General features: G+C 38.5%; 1 long non-coding RNA gene across 1 annotated transcript in view; it reads right to left on the bottom strand.

Moving 5' to 3' along the window:
- LOC307190002 overlaps positions 1 to 15,266 on the bottom strand; it is a 103,112-nt gene that overhangs the window by 36,826 nt on the left and 51,020 nt on the right. The window contains exon 2 of the long non-coding RNA XR_013829338.1: positions 3,740 to 3,840. This is a non-coding gene — a long non-coding RNA (uncharacterized lncRNA). The remainder of the gene's footprint in view (positions 1 to 3,739; positions 3,841 to 15,266) is intronic.

The raw sequence follows: 15,266 nt of genomic DNA, 5'->3' as shown, positions 1-15,266 counted from the left end.
AAATATTTATTAAATGAGGAGTTAAGTCTTCTTCTCTTTTGTGTTTGTAGTCAACTCTCTGGTTCCCTGTGGGTCTGAGGTACTACATGATCTGAGTCATATCATGTCTCTGCTCTCTTGCAAAATAACCCATCACTTGTTTCATTCCCAGCTTCCTCAGGGTCTTTGCACTTATTTATTTTTAATTATTTTTTTGCTTAAAATGCTGTTCCCCAAAAGTCTGTATGCCTGATTCCCTCCCTTCCTTTAGAACTCTGACGAACCACCTCAGAGAAGACTTTCCTGACCACCATATACAAAAGTACATTCCTTCTCAGATTACTATCACCTGATTATTCAGCTTAATTTTTTATTCATAGAACTTACCACTATCTAAAATATTATATATTTATTATTTTTTCTTTTTTTGTCTGTGTCCTTCCACCAGCATGTAACTCTATGAGGGAAGTTACATGTATCCTTGGCTATATCCCTGGAACTTAGAAAATTCCATAGAACATGATAGGCGCTCAATAAATATTTGTTGAGTTAATAAGTAAATTATGAAACTATGTAATGCTAGGATTTCGTTCTCTGAGTTCATCTGTAACCACTGACATGTTTACAAGATATAAAGATTGCATATTTAAAATAGTCTATAGCTTTTGTTTTGATTTTCACTTTGACTCAGAAGTTGTATAAAAGAGTATTTTAAAATTTAGAATAACTTTTAAAACTATGCTTCACTTATTCAGTTCCAGGTTTTGCACTGAGGTTTGAGAAAGTAGTATCTGTTAATTTTTGACTTGGGAAATTAATTGAGATTTTTCTATGAGGTTTATTATATGATACTTCCCCATAAATGATTAAGAGATTAAAAAAGATTAAAAGCAGCCTTCCAGGTCAAGTCACCTCTATGCTACAGGAAAATAAGCTAGGCCCTTTATTTTCCAAGAATGAGAGGCCAGGAAAACCCCACAGACACGATATCCCATTCCTTTCTTCTGCCATAAATGCCTTTCTCATTCCTTGCCTAACCTAAAAATCCACTGATGTTGTATTCTTGGTTCTAGGCTCTAATGGCAGTTGGCATTCCCATCGAGGGATCAGGGAATCATACATCAAAGCTCCAGGAGCCTGACGCCTAAATAATGATCACATGTCTCTTGGGAGCACGGGCACATTAGAAAGTTTCTCCAAGTTCAAGCAGTGAAGTCCTGGGGCTCACGTGCATCTTCCATGTGTTAACAATTCCCTATTGCCTGCCCAACCTGCATGCATCATTAAATACTGGATACAGGTTATAAAAATAAAGTGAGTTTTTTCAGGTGGGCTTTAATACAATCCTCACTTAATTAAAAGCCTTGTTGTTTGGTTATTGTCAAAGGGATCTAGTAGAAGTATCTAAGGGATGGGGCTCAAAGTTCAAGCACCAACTTCAGGATTTAACTGCATCCTAACCAATAACCTGTCAAGGCCTGGAGTTATGTGATGCAAAGCAGTCCGTTTCCCACCTCTACTGGAGTTTCACCAAATGTGACAACAGTTCGCTCAATAGCCCCCCTTGCTCTGTAGCACATATGAACAGGAATATTGAAGAACACAAACTGGAAGTTGCTAGAGGAGGAACATCTGATACTTGAGATTTCAATGCAGCCAGCCATACAGGTTGTAGATTCAGGGAGGCACCATTCTCAAGAAGAGGGACAGAGGATGGCACATGATATAAAGAGTGGTCTCCTCACCCCCTGCCCCACACCCCACTAGATGCACTCTCTTTTCAGGCACTCTGTTACCTCCCCTCTATTTAGCCACTTTCGGGCTCTGGCCCACCTGCTCTGGGCGACTTCCTCAGTGCTCCAGCCCATGGCTGCCTCTTTCTCCAAGCCCCAGCATTCACTGTCCTTGCCAGTCAGCCCAACATTTACTTATTATGGTAGGTACAATAAGGACCCCTGCCCCCAGACAACCACATCCTAATCCTTGGAAATGCAAATTTGCTACTTTACACAGCAAAAGAGACTTTAAAGATGTGATTAAATTGAGGACTTTCAGATGGGGAGACTATCCTGGATTATCCAGGTGAGCCCAGTAAAATCACAAGGCTCCTTCCAAGTAGAAGAGGGAAGCAGAGGTTGGAGTGAGGTAATGTGAGAAGTATTCAAGTCGCTATTACTGGTTCTGAAAATGGAGGAAGGGGCCATGAGCCAAGGAACACGGGTGGCCACTAGAAACAGGAAATGGGAAGGACATGGATTCTCCTCTAGAGCTTCCAGAACGGACACAAACCTGCCAAGATTTTAGAACAGTGAGAGCCATGTTGGACGTGGGACTTCTAGCTACAGAAGTGTAAGTTAATAAGTCTGTATTGTTTTACACCACTAAAGTAGTGATAATTTGCTATGGCAGCAATAGGAAAACAATGCTTATTCTCTTTTATTGTTCTTTATTTTTATTTATTTATTTTAAAATTGAAGTATAGTTGATTTACAATGTTGTGTTAGTTTCAGGTGTACAGCAAAGTGATTCAATTATACATATATATCTATTTTTTTCAGGTTTTTCCCTTATAGGTTATTACAAAATATTGAGGATAGTTCCCTGTGCTATACAGTGGGTCCTTGTTGGTTAATTATTTCATTTGTGTGATTCTTACCTCCCTAAGAGACCATAATCATTCTTAGGAAATTGGTCTTCTTCATTTCTTCTTTCTTTTTCAGGCTGGATTAGATATATGCTTTAGGCTATAGGTGAACTCTCCAAGCAGACCCATTACAAAGCATGTGCTGACAACTTGGAGAAAGCATGGCATCCATGCAAGGACTAGGAGTCAGTTGTAGATCCATTTTCATGACAAAGAGAAAAATATCGTTCTGCCAGTCCAGGCAACAAGCTTTCTCTCCCCTCTCAGAGGGCACTATAACATCCTTTAGTGTCAGAGATACAAGGGCAAGGTATCTGTCCCCCTCTTCCTCCTATCTATTTTGAAAATCCTCCCCTCTTCATATTGAGCAGCTGGTGGTGGGAGAAGCCTTTTCTAACTGCATCACTTAAATAGAATGACTTTCCTTACTCCTTCATGTTGACCCCTCCGGCTGTTCTTTCAGTAGACAATGCTACCTTCCAGGGCAAATGGAGGAAGCCAAATAGTAAGTATCTTGGTGTTAAATAAAGATACTATTAAAGATAGCATGAAGTTTACAGCAAGTTTGTAGAATGTCAGAATTAGAAAGAAACTTCGAAACCTCTCAATCCAAGAGATTTGTTTGACAAATGTGGAAATAGAGGTCCAAACGATTTTCTCAAAATCACATCATTTAGGGTTACAGGTAGGAATTAGAACCTTATCTCCTGAATCCCAGCACTCTCCCCCTTCCCCTTTCCCCCACTGCAAAATAAAACACTACTGAAACAACCACAATTTCAGACAAGGTGAAACAATGCATAATACCAACTTAAGAAGTTATTAGAATTAATTCTAAGAAGTTATTAGAATTTTGTTTCTTTGAACTTTGAGGCATTTAAAATTGTTATTTTACGAATTTTGTTATGGGTCTGATTTGGTTTTAATTTTTAGCAATTTACTTAAGTGGCAGCACTGACATTTTCCTACTGCAAAGTTGTCAATCTCCCAAATGTTGGTACAGGAACTGTAAATAATTCATGCCTGGTACTACAAATCACATTAGCCCTGAAGCAGGAAGACATGCCTGTGTCCTCCTCTGACTCAATGTCATGGCCGGAGGACCAGACCTCTTACCTGATGTTACAGCAGATTAACCATGTTCCAGCATCTCAGAGCCTCAATGACACCTTGGAAATACAATCAATTCAAGCCAAATTCTCTTGTTATTTCCTCACCTATAAAACAAAGATAATGATATCCATCTTATTAAAGTGTTGAGAGTATAAGAGAGAACATATACATAGTGCTTGACACACAGCTGGATCTCAATTGTTCGTAGTTTTAATATTAATAACTTTTTGCTTTGTTCTATTTCAATATGATTTTTATATAATTTTCATACTCACAGTACATGCAACATTTTTCAGATAATTTTACCTCCAGCATAATTAAACATTGATGTTTCCCCTCCTCCAGTGTTGCATAGATCCACCTGCATAGATCACTGATGGAAAGCTTGGGCTTCTCCCCTTCTTTACACAGTACAAACAATTAAAATAAATCACTTTATGTTTTTAGTGCAGTCTTAGATTCACAGCAAAATTGGGAGGAAGGTACAGAGATTTCCCACATACCTCCTGTGCCCACACATGCACAGTCTCCCCCATTATTAACATCCCTCACCTGAGTGGTACATTTGTTACCAGTAGCTTTCTGTTAATGATTTTTAGTTTAATTCCACTGTGGTCTGAGAGCAAAGATTGTATGATTTCTATTCTCTTAAATTTGTTAAGGTTTGTTGTGTGGCCCAGAATGTGATCTATCTTGGTGAACATTCCATGTGAGCTGGAAAAAACTGTGTGTTCTGCTATTGTGAAAGTAGTCTATAGATATTGATTATATACAGTTGATTGATGTTGTTGCCTAGTTCAACTATGTCCTTACTGATTTTTCTTTTTTTTTAAATTATATTATTTTGAACATCTTTTTAAAAAATTAATTTATTTAATTTTTTAAACATCTTTATTGGAGTATAATTGCTTTAAAATGGTGTGTTAGTTTCTGCTTTATTAACAGAGTGAATCAGTTATACATATACAAATATCCCCATATCTCTTCCCTCTTGCGTCCCTCTCCCTCTCTCCCACCCTCCCTATCCCACCCCTCTAGGTGGTCACAAAGCACCGAGCTGATCTCTCTGTGCTATGCGGCTGCTTCCCACTAGCTATCTATTTTACGTTTGGTAGTGTATATATGTCCATGCCACTCTCTCACTTTGCCACAGCTTACCTTCCCCCCTCCCCCATATCCTCAAGTCCATTCTCTAGTAGGCCTGTGTCTTTATTCCCGTCTTGCCCCTAGGTTCTTCATGACCCCCTTTTTTTTTTTTTTTAAGATTCCATATATGTGTTAGTATACGGTGTTTGTTTTTCTCTTTCTGACTTACTTCACTCTGTATGACAGACTCTAGGTCCATCCACCTTACTACAAATAACTCAATTTCGTTTCTTTTTATGGCTGAGTAATATTCCATTGTATAATATGTGCCACATCTTCTTTATCCATTCATCTGTCGATGGACACTTAGGTTGCTTCCATCTCCTGGCTATTGTAAATAGAGCTGCAATGAACATTGTGGTACATGACTGTTTTTGAATTATGGTTTTCTCAGGGTATATGCCCAGTAGTGGGATTGCTGGGTCATATGGTAGTTCTAGTTTTAGATTTTTAAGGAACCTCCATACTGTTCTCCATAGTGGCTGTATCAATTTACATTCCCACCAATAGTGCAACAGGGTTCCCTTTTCTCCACACCCTCTCCAGCATCTATTGTTTGTAGATTTTTTGGTGATGGCCATTCCAACCAGTGTGAGAAGATATCTCATTGTAGTTTTGATTTGCATTTCTCTAATGATTAATGATGTTGAGCATTCTTTCATGTATTTGTTGGCAATCTGTATATCTTCTTTGGAGAACTGTCTATTCAGGTCTTCTGCCTATTTTTGGATTAGGTTGTTTGCTTTTTTGATCTTGAGCTGCATGAGCTGCTTGTAAATTTTGGAGATTAATCCTTTGTCAGTTGCTTCATTTGCAAATATCTTCTCCCATTCTGAGGGTTGTCTTTTCGTCTTGTTTATGGTTTCCTTTGCTGTGCAAAAGCTTTTAAGTTTCATTAGGTTCCATTTGTCTAGGAGGTGGGTCAAAAAGGATCTTCCTGTGTTCTGCAAGAGTTCTGCCTGTTTTCCTCTAAGAGTTTTATAGTGTCTGGCCTTACATTTAGTACTTTAATCCATTTTGAGTTTATTTTTGTTTAGGGTGTTAGGGAATATTCTAATTTCATTCTTTTACATGTAGCTGTCCAGTTTTCCCAGCACCACTTGTTGAAGAGGCTGTCTTTTGCCCATTGTATATTCTTGCCTCCTTTGTCAAAGATAAGATGACCATATGTGCGTGGGCTTACCTTTGGGCTTTCTATCCTGTTCCATTGATATATATTTCTGTTTTTCTGCTAGTACCATATTGTCTTTTTTTTTTTAACATCTTTATTGGGGTATAATTGCTTTACAATGGTGTGTTAGTTTCTGCTTTACAACAAAGTGAATCAGTTATACATATGTTCCCATATCTCTTCCCTGTTGTGTCTCCCTCCCTCCCACCCATACCATATTGTCTTGATTACTGTAGCTTTGTAGTATAGTCTGAAGACTGAGAGCCTGATTCCTCCAGCTCCGTTTTTCTTCCTCAAGATTGCTTTGGCTGGGCTTCCCTGGTGGTGCAGTGGTTGAGAGTCCGCCTGCCGAAGCAGGGGACACGGGTTCGTGCCCCGGTCTGGGAAGATCCCACATGCTGTGGAGCAGCTAGGCCCGTGAGCCATGGCCGCTGAGCCTGCACGTCCAGAGCCTGTGCTCCGCAAAGGGAGAGGCCACAACAGTGAGAGGCCCGCATACCACAAAAAAAAAAAAAAAAAAAAAGTCAAGATTGCTTTGGCTATTTGGGGTCTTTTGTGTTTCCATACAAATTGTGAAATTTTTTGTTCTAGTTCTGTGAAAAATGCCATTGGTAATTTGATAGGGATTGCATTGAATCTGTAGATTGCTTTGGGTATATAGTCATTTTCACAATATTGATTCTTCCAATCCAAGAACATGGTATATCTCTCTATTTGTATCATCTTTCTTTCATCAGTGTCTTATAACTTTCTGCATACAGGTCTTTTGTCTCCTTAGGTAGGTTTACTCCTAGGTATTTTATTCTTTTTGTTGCAGTGGTAAATGGGAGTGTTTTCTTAAAATCACTTTCAGATTTTTCATCATTAGTGTATAGGAATGCAAGGGATTTCTGTGCATTTATTTTGTATCCTGCTGCTTTATCAAATTCAATTGATTAGCTCTAGTAGTTTTCTGGTAGCATCTTTAGGATTCTCTGTGTATAGTATCATGTCATCTGCAAAGAGTGACAGCTTTACTTCTTCTTTTCCGATTTGGATTCCTTTTATTTCTTTTTCTTCTGATTGCTGTGGCTGAGACTTCCAAAACTATGTTGAATAATAGTGGTGAGAGTGGGCAACCTTGTCTTCTTCCTGATCTTAGTGGAAATGCTTTCAGTTTTTCACCATTGAGGATGATGTTGGCTGTGGGTTTGTCATACATGGCCTTTATTATGTTGAGGTAAGTTCCCTCTATGCCTACTTTCTGGAGGGTTTTTATCATAAATGGGTCTTACTGATTTTTCTGCCTGCTGTATCTGTCTATTTCTGATAGAGGGGTGTTGAAGTCTCCAGCTGTGTAGTGGGTTGATCAATTTCTCCTTGCATTTCTATCAGTTTTCCCCTCGCATATTTTGTTGCTATTTTTTTTAGGCACAAACATGTTAAGAAGTATTATGTCTTCTTGGAGAATGACCCCCTTATTATTATGTAATGCCCTTCTTTAGCCCTGATACCTTTCCTTGAAGTCTGCTCTGTCTGAAATTAACGTAGCTACTCCTGTTTCTTATGTTAGCATGGTATATTTTCTCTACCCATTTACTTTCAATCTGTGTCTGTCTTTATATTTAAAGTCAGTTTCTTGCAGACAACATACAGCTGGGTCCTGATTTTTGATACACTCTGACAGTTTCTGTCTGCTAATTGGTGCATTCAGATCACTGACATTCAAAGTGTTTATGGATATAGCTGGATAAATATTTACTACATTTGTGACTGTTTCTTATTCGTTGCATTGTTCTTGGTTGCTATTTTTATCTTCCACTCCTTTTCTGCCTTTTGAGACAGAAGGTAGAATGGTAGTTGCTAAGAATGGGGAATTATAGTTTAATGGGTATAGAGTTACAGTTATACAAAGTGAAAAGACCTAATACAGGATGAAAAGCACTCCTAAATGCTTACTCAGGATCTGTTTGCTCTGTGTTTACACATGATTCTGACAAGCTTTATTTCTGTTCTCTAGAGTACAGATTAACTGAGCAGATGACCACAGAGACCCTTTTTATATTGCTTGATCAGTATTTACCAGGTCTCACTTAATCCCTATAGGCTCTTTGTTTCCATACGTGTATATTAAATTTTTCTTTTGTTGCTTTTACTTTGTTGTTAGTTTTACCACACAGCAAATGAAAATGCAATGGGTAGCTTGTTGCTAAATGCAGTCACAATGACACCAGCAAGAAGGGATAGTTGACAACCTGATGGGAAGAAATGAAAGAGAATAACCATAAAATTATATAGATATTAGACATCAAAAAGAACTGACAGTTTGATTATGTCTAGTTTGGGGCTATTGGCCCTACATATCTTATAGCCCTGTCAGCGGCACTGTCTTCATGCTAGCGCACTAAATAATAATTTTTTGTTAGTGTCAATAGATCCTCAAGAAATGATTTATTTATTTATTTAACATCTTTATTGGAATATAATTGCTTTACGATGGTGTGTTAGTTTCTGCTATATAACAAAGTGAATCAGCTCTACATATACATATATCCCCATATCTCCTCCCTCTTGCATCTCCCTCCACCCTCCCTATCCCACCCCTCTAGGTGGTCACAAAAAGGATTTAAATTTTATTCAGTTTATTCGTTCTAAGAAAGTAGAGGATTATGCACTGCATTTTACTAGTTTTCCATACAAGTTGATATGATTTGGCACTTGCAGGAGCAGGAATAAAGTTTTGTTATAATGATGATAGTAGCCACCACTCTTGAGTGCCTGCTCCATGCCAGGCAGTGTGGCAAATATTCATTATAAATTCTCATTAGCCCTGCTAGGCAATGAGCCTGCATCATGGCCAGGCTGGTATGTAAGAGGTTTGGGGAAGGCAGATTCATTCTGCTGTGGCTTTGGCAATTTGGACTTATTTTGAGAATGAAACATTTAGAGATTGCCTTCCTCTTAAGAAGGTAGAGGAGTGTGTACTGATTTTACTTAATTTATCTTATTGAGCTGATATAGTCAGATAAGGTTTTTTTTTTCATTTTAACATCTTTATTGGAGTATAATTGCTTTACAATGGTATGTTAGTTTCAGCTTCACAACAAAATGAAGCAGTTATATATATACATATGTTCCCATATCTCTTCCCGCTTACGTCTCCCTCCCTCCCACCCTCCCTATCCCACCCTTCCAGGCAGTCACAAAGCACCGAGCTGATCTCCCTGTGCCATGCGGCTGCTTCCCACTAGCTAGCTACCTTACTACGTTTGTTAGTGTGTATATGCCCATGACTCTCTCTCACCCTGTCACAGCTCACCCTTCCTCCTCCCCATAACCTCAAGTCCGTTCTCTAGGAGGTCTGCGTCTTTATTCCTGCTTTACCCCTAGGTTCTTCATGACATTTTTTTCCTTAAATTCCATATATATGTGTTAGCATACGGTATTTGTCTTTGTCTTTCTGACTTACTTCACTCTGTATGACAGACTCTAGGTCTATCCACCTCATTACAAATAGCTCAATTTCGTTTCTTTTTATGGCTGAGTAATATTCCATTGTATATATGTGCCACATCTTCTTTATCCATTCATCTGATGATGGACACTTAGGTTGTTTCCATGTCCTGGCTATTGTAAATAGAGCTGCAATGAACATTTTGGTACATGACTCTTTTTGAATTTTGGTTTTCTCAGGGTATATGCCCAGTAGTGGGATTGCTGGGTCATATGGTAGTTCTATTTGTAGTTTTTTAAGGAACCTCCATACTGTTCTCCATAGTGGCTGAACCAATTCACATTCCCACCAGCAGTGCAAGAGTGTTCCCTTTTCTCCACACCCTCTCCAGCATTTATTGTTTCTAGGTTTTTTGATGATGGCCATTCTGACTGGTGTGAGATGATATCTCATTGTAGTTTTGATTTGCATTTCTCTAATGATTAATGATGTTGAGCATTCTTTCATGTGTTTGTTGGCAGTCTGTATATCTTCTTTGGAGAAATGTCTCTTTAGGTCTTCTGCCCATTTTTGGATTGGGTTGTTTGTTTTCTTGTTATTGAGCTGCATGAGCTGCTTATAAATTTTGGAGATTAATCCTTTGTCAGTTGCTTCATTTGCAAATATTTTCTCCCATTCTGAGGGTTGTCTTTTGGTCTTGTTTATGGTGTCCTTTGCTGTGCAAAAGCTTTGAAGTTTCATTAGGTCCCATTTGTTTATTTCTGTTTTTATTTCCATTACTCTAGGAGGTGGGTCAGAAAGGATCTTGCTGTGATTTATGTCACAGAGTGTTCTGCCTATGTTTTCCTCTAAGAGTTTGATAGTTTCTGGCCTTACATTTAGGTCTTTAATCCATTTTGAGCTTATTTTTGTGTATGGTGTTAGGGAGTGATCTAATCTCATACTTTTACATGTACCTGTCCAGTTTTCCCAGCACCACTTATTGAAGAGCCTGTCCTTTCTCCACTGTACATTACTGCCACCTTTATCAAAGATAAGGTGTCCATATGTGCGTGGGTTTATCTCTGGGTTTTCTATCCTGTTCCATTGATCTATATTTCTGTTTTTGTGCCAGTACCATACCGTCTTGATAACTGTAGCTTTGTAGTATAGTCTGAAGTCAGGGAGCCTGATTACTCCAGTTCCTTCTTTCATTCTCAAGATTGCTTTGGCTATTCGGGGTCCTTTGTGTTTCCATACAAATTGCGAAATTTTTTGTTGTAGTTCTGTGAAAAATGCCAGTGGTAGTTTGACAGGGATTGCATTCAATCTGTAGATTGCTTTGGGTAGTAGAGTCATTTTCACAATGTTGATTGTTCCAATCCAAGAACATGGTATATCTCTCCATCTACTTGTATCATCTTTAATTTCTTTCATCAGTGTCTTATAATTTTCTGCATACAGGTCTTTTGTCTCCTTAGGTAGGTTTATTCCTAGATATTTTATTCTTTTTGTTGCAATGGTAAATGGAGTGTTTTCTTGATTTCACTTTCAGATTTTTCATCCTCAGTGTATAGGAATGCCAGAGATTTCTGTGCATTAATTTTGTATCCTGCTACTTTACCAAATTCATTGATTAGCTCTAGTAGTTTTCTGGTAGCATCTTTAGGATTCTCTGTGTATAGTATCATGTCATCTGCAAACAGGGACAGCTTTACTTCTTCTTTTCCGATTTGGATTCCTTTTATTTCCTTTTCTTCTCTGATTGCTGTGGCTAAAACTTCCAAAACTATGTTGAATAAGAGTGGTGAGAGTGGGCAACCTTGTCTCCTTCCTGATCTTAGTGGAAATGCTTTCAGTTTTTCACCATTGAGGACGATGTTGGCTGTGGGTTTGTCATATATGGCCTTTATTATGTTGAGGAAAGTTCCCTCTATGTCTACTTTCTGCAGGGTTTTTATCATAAATGGGTGTTGAATTTTGTCAAAAGCTTTCTCTGCATCTATTGAGATGATCATATGGTTTTTCTCCTTCAATTTGTTAATATGGTGTATCACGTTGATTGATTTGCGTATGTTGAAGAATCCTTGCATTCCTGGAATAAACCCCTCTTGATCATGGTGTATGATCCGTTTAATGTGCTGTTGGATTCTGTTTGCTAGTATTTTGTTGAGGATTTTTGCATCTATGTTCATCAGTGATATTGGTAGTTTTCTTTCTTTGTGACATCCTTGTCTGGTTTTGGTCTCAGGGTGACGGTGGCCTCGTAGAATGAGTTTGGGAGTGTTCCTCCCTCTGCTATATTTTGGGAGAGTTTGAGAAGGATAGGTGATAGCTCTTCTCTAAATTTTTGATAGAATTCGCCTGTGAAGCCATCTGGTCCTGGGCTTTTGCTTGTTGGAAGATTTTTTTTTTTTTTTTTTTTTTTTACTGAGGTGTTAGGACTTCAATATTTATCTTTTTTTTTCTAGGCCCATTACTTTATGTATTTATTTATTTTTTAACCTCTTTATTGGGGTATAATTGCTTTACAATGGTGTGTTAGTTTCTGCTTTATAATAAAGTGAATCAGTTATACATATACATATGTCCCCATATCTCTTCCCTCTTGCGTCTCCCTCCCTCCCACCCTCCCTTGTTGGAAGATTTTTTTTTTTTTTGTTGTTGTTGGAAGATTTTTAATCACAGTTTCAATTTCAGTGCTTGTGATTGGTCTGTTCATATTTTCTATTGCTTCCTGATTCACTCTTGGCAGGTTGTGCCTTTCTAAGAATTTGTCCATTTCTTCCAGGTTGTCCATTTTATTGGCATAGAGTTGCTTGTAGTAATCTCTCATGATCTTTTGCATTTCTGCAGTGTCAGTTGTTACTTCTCCTTTTTCATTTCTAATTCTATTGATTTGAGTCTTCTCCCTTTTTTTCTTGATAAGTCTGGCTAATGGTTTATCAATTTTGTTAATCCTTTCAAAGAACCAGCTTTTAGTCTTATTGATCTTTGCTATCATTTCCTTCATTTCTTTTTCATTTATTTCTGATCTGATTTTTACGATTTCTTTCCTTCTGCTAACTTTGGGGGTTTTTTGTTCTTTCTCTAATTGCTTTAGGTGCAAGGTTAGGTTGTTTATTCGAGATGTTTCCTGTTTCTTAAGGTAGAATTGTATTGCTATAAACGTCCCTCTTAGAACTGCTTTTGCTGCATCCCATAGATTTTGAGTTGTCGTGTCTCCATTGTCATTTGTTTCTAGGTATTTTTTGATTTCCTCTTTGATTTCTTCAGTGATCACTTCGTTATTAAGTAGTGTATTGTTTAGCCTCCATGTGTTTGTATTTTTTACAGATCTTTTCCTGTAATTGATATCTAGTCTCATAGCGTTGTGATCGGAAAAGATACTTGATACAATTTCAATTTTCTTAAATTTACCAAGGCTTGATTTGTGACCCAAGATATGATCTATCCTGGAGAATGTTCCATGAGCACTTGAGAAAAATGTGTATTCTGTTGTTTTTGGATGGAATGTGCTATAAATATCAATTAAGTCCATCTTGTTTAATGTATCATTTAAAGCCTGTGTTTCCTTATTTATTTTCATTTTGGACGATCTGTCCATTGGTGAAAGTGAGGTGTTAAAGTCCCCTAGTATGAATGTGTTACTGTCGACTTCTCCTTTTATGGCTGTTAGTATTTGCCTTATGTATTGAGGTGCTCCTATGTTGGGTGCATAAATATTTACAATTGTTATATCTTCTTCTTGGATCGATCCCTTGATCATTATGTGGTGTCCTTCTTTGTCTCTTCTAAAGGCTTTGTTATATAATAATAGACACCACTCTTAAGTACCTCCTTCATGCCAAGCAACGTATCTGGTGTTTAACATAAAATATTTTAACAGAGAATATTGTTACTCCCCATTTTACAAGTTGAGAAACTGTGGCTCAGAGAGATTGTTATCTGCTCAAGGACATAAGTGAGTCACAAAGGCAGGACTCAAATTCAGTTGTTTAATACCTTACTCTTCCCAATCCCAGGAGACTCCAGTTATAGAGAAAGTCCCCTCATGTGCGCAGTATGGTTCGCCAACAGAGCCCATAAAGGAGCTGTCTGTGTAAGGAACTTCCTCATAGAGTGAGAAGATTCCTGTTTCTATCCCTCTTCTCCATGGATCACTGTTCTTACTCAGGGAGAGGAGAACCATTCTGGATGGCTCTGAACCAAGGGAGAATTTGAGTCATCTCAGAGGAACCCACCCAGAGTAGTTCCTTGGTGTTACCTGCTGAGCCTGTCCACCCCTCAAAGTGACCAACCTGGCCCTGCTTTACCACACTCAGCATTTTTCCTGGCAGCTGAAGTCACCCTAGAAATGGCCTCTGGATTTGGGAAGGAAACTCTCCTGGTACCTGCCGCAAAGAAGGTCCCTATGTGGTTGGGAGGAGCACCCCAAGGGCAAGTCAACTCAGCTCTGTAGGAAAGTCAGGCCCTCTCATTTTCCAAGAATGACGAGACAAGAAAATTCCACAGACATGATATCCCTTCCTTCATTCTGCCATGAATGTCCTTCTGCTTACTTGTCTAACTTAAAATCTACTGAAGTTGTGTCCCTGGTTCTAGGCTCTCAATGGCAGTTGGAAGGCTAGAGCTGCCTGTAGTTGGGGATTTCCCTTCCCCTGGTCAGTTGACCAAGATAATATGCCTTCAGGTTAGGCTCTGGTTAAGTGGTGTCTCCTGAGGGCAGGCCTTCTTAGGAACATGGTGATTTGGTGTATTTCCAAATGGTTCCTTTCCCCTCCCTCTCTGGATGCACAAGGGGATTTTTCTCTGCTACCTATTGTGAGAACCAAGTGCAGCTTGTAGAGGCAAATCCCATCAGGGTATATTTCTCTCCTATGTACTGTGAGAAGCTGTTGAGCACGAGGACTTAAAATTCACACAACTGTAGGAGATCCCTTATGACTGGGTGCCCCCAGAGTTCTTAACTCTCAGAGTTGTCCACACTGTGTCTCCAGCAGTTCTTCAATTACAGTTCAGGTTTTCCTACCATAGCACTGGCTCCAGCACTTGTTCCCACTGAGGTTTCCCCTTGAGATCTCTGCTTCAGTAAGCCATCATCCACTGCCTGTCTCCCCAGTCTTGGGGGCAAAGGTTTGCTTTCTCTTCCCTCTCTTAAGGATCCTAGACAAGTTGTTTAATTTCCAGTCTCTTCAGCTTTTTACTTGTTATGACAAAGTGGTGACTTCCAAGTTCCTTACATGCAGAACCCAGTCCAATGAATTTTCATTTGAAATTCTCCTGTTAATTGGATGGCTCTGAACTTCCCCTAGTCTGAGGAGAATGAATTATTGTAGCTGTTGTTTCTACTACTGCTGAGGTTGTTACTGTTGTGATTTTGTTGTTGTTGAGTCTATTTCATACACAAATTGTATAGAATTAAAGGTATAAGTCTTTTAAATGCATGGAAACTTAACAGAATTCTCAACCATCTGTACGAGGTGATAGACATTCACTAAACTTATTGTGATAATCATTTCATGATATGTAAGTCAAATCATTATGCTGGACACATACACTTATACAGTGCTGCATGTTAGTTATATTTCAATAAAACTGGAAAAAGTTTGGGAAAAAAACAGAATTTCAACCATATATGGGTCTCTGGTACACTCTGATTAATCATCTTTCTAAAAATTTTTCATAAAAAAGCACAGGATACTCAGCCAAAAAAAAAAAAAAAACTGAAATAATGCCATTTATAGCAACATGAATGAACCTAGAGTTTATCATACTAAGTGAAGTCAAGAAGAGAAAGA

This window comes from Stenella coeruleoalba, assembly GCF_951394435.1.
Source record: "Stenella coeruleoalba genome assembly, chromosome: 8".
NCBI classification, from domain to species: domain Eukaryota; kingdom Metazoa; phylum Chordata; class Mammalia; order Artiodactyla; family Delphinidae; genus Stenella; species Stenella coeruleoalba.
The sequence above is the reverse complement of the archived record's forward strand: the minus strand, read 5'-3'. Positions and strand labels throughout refer to the sequence as shown.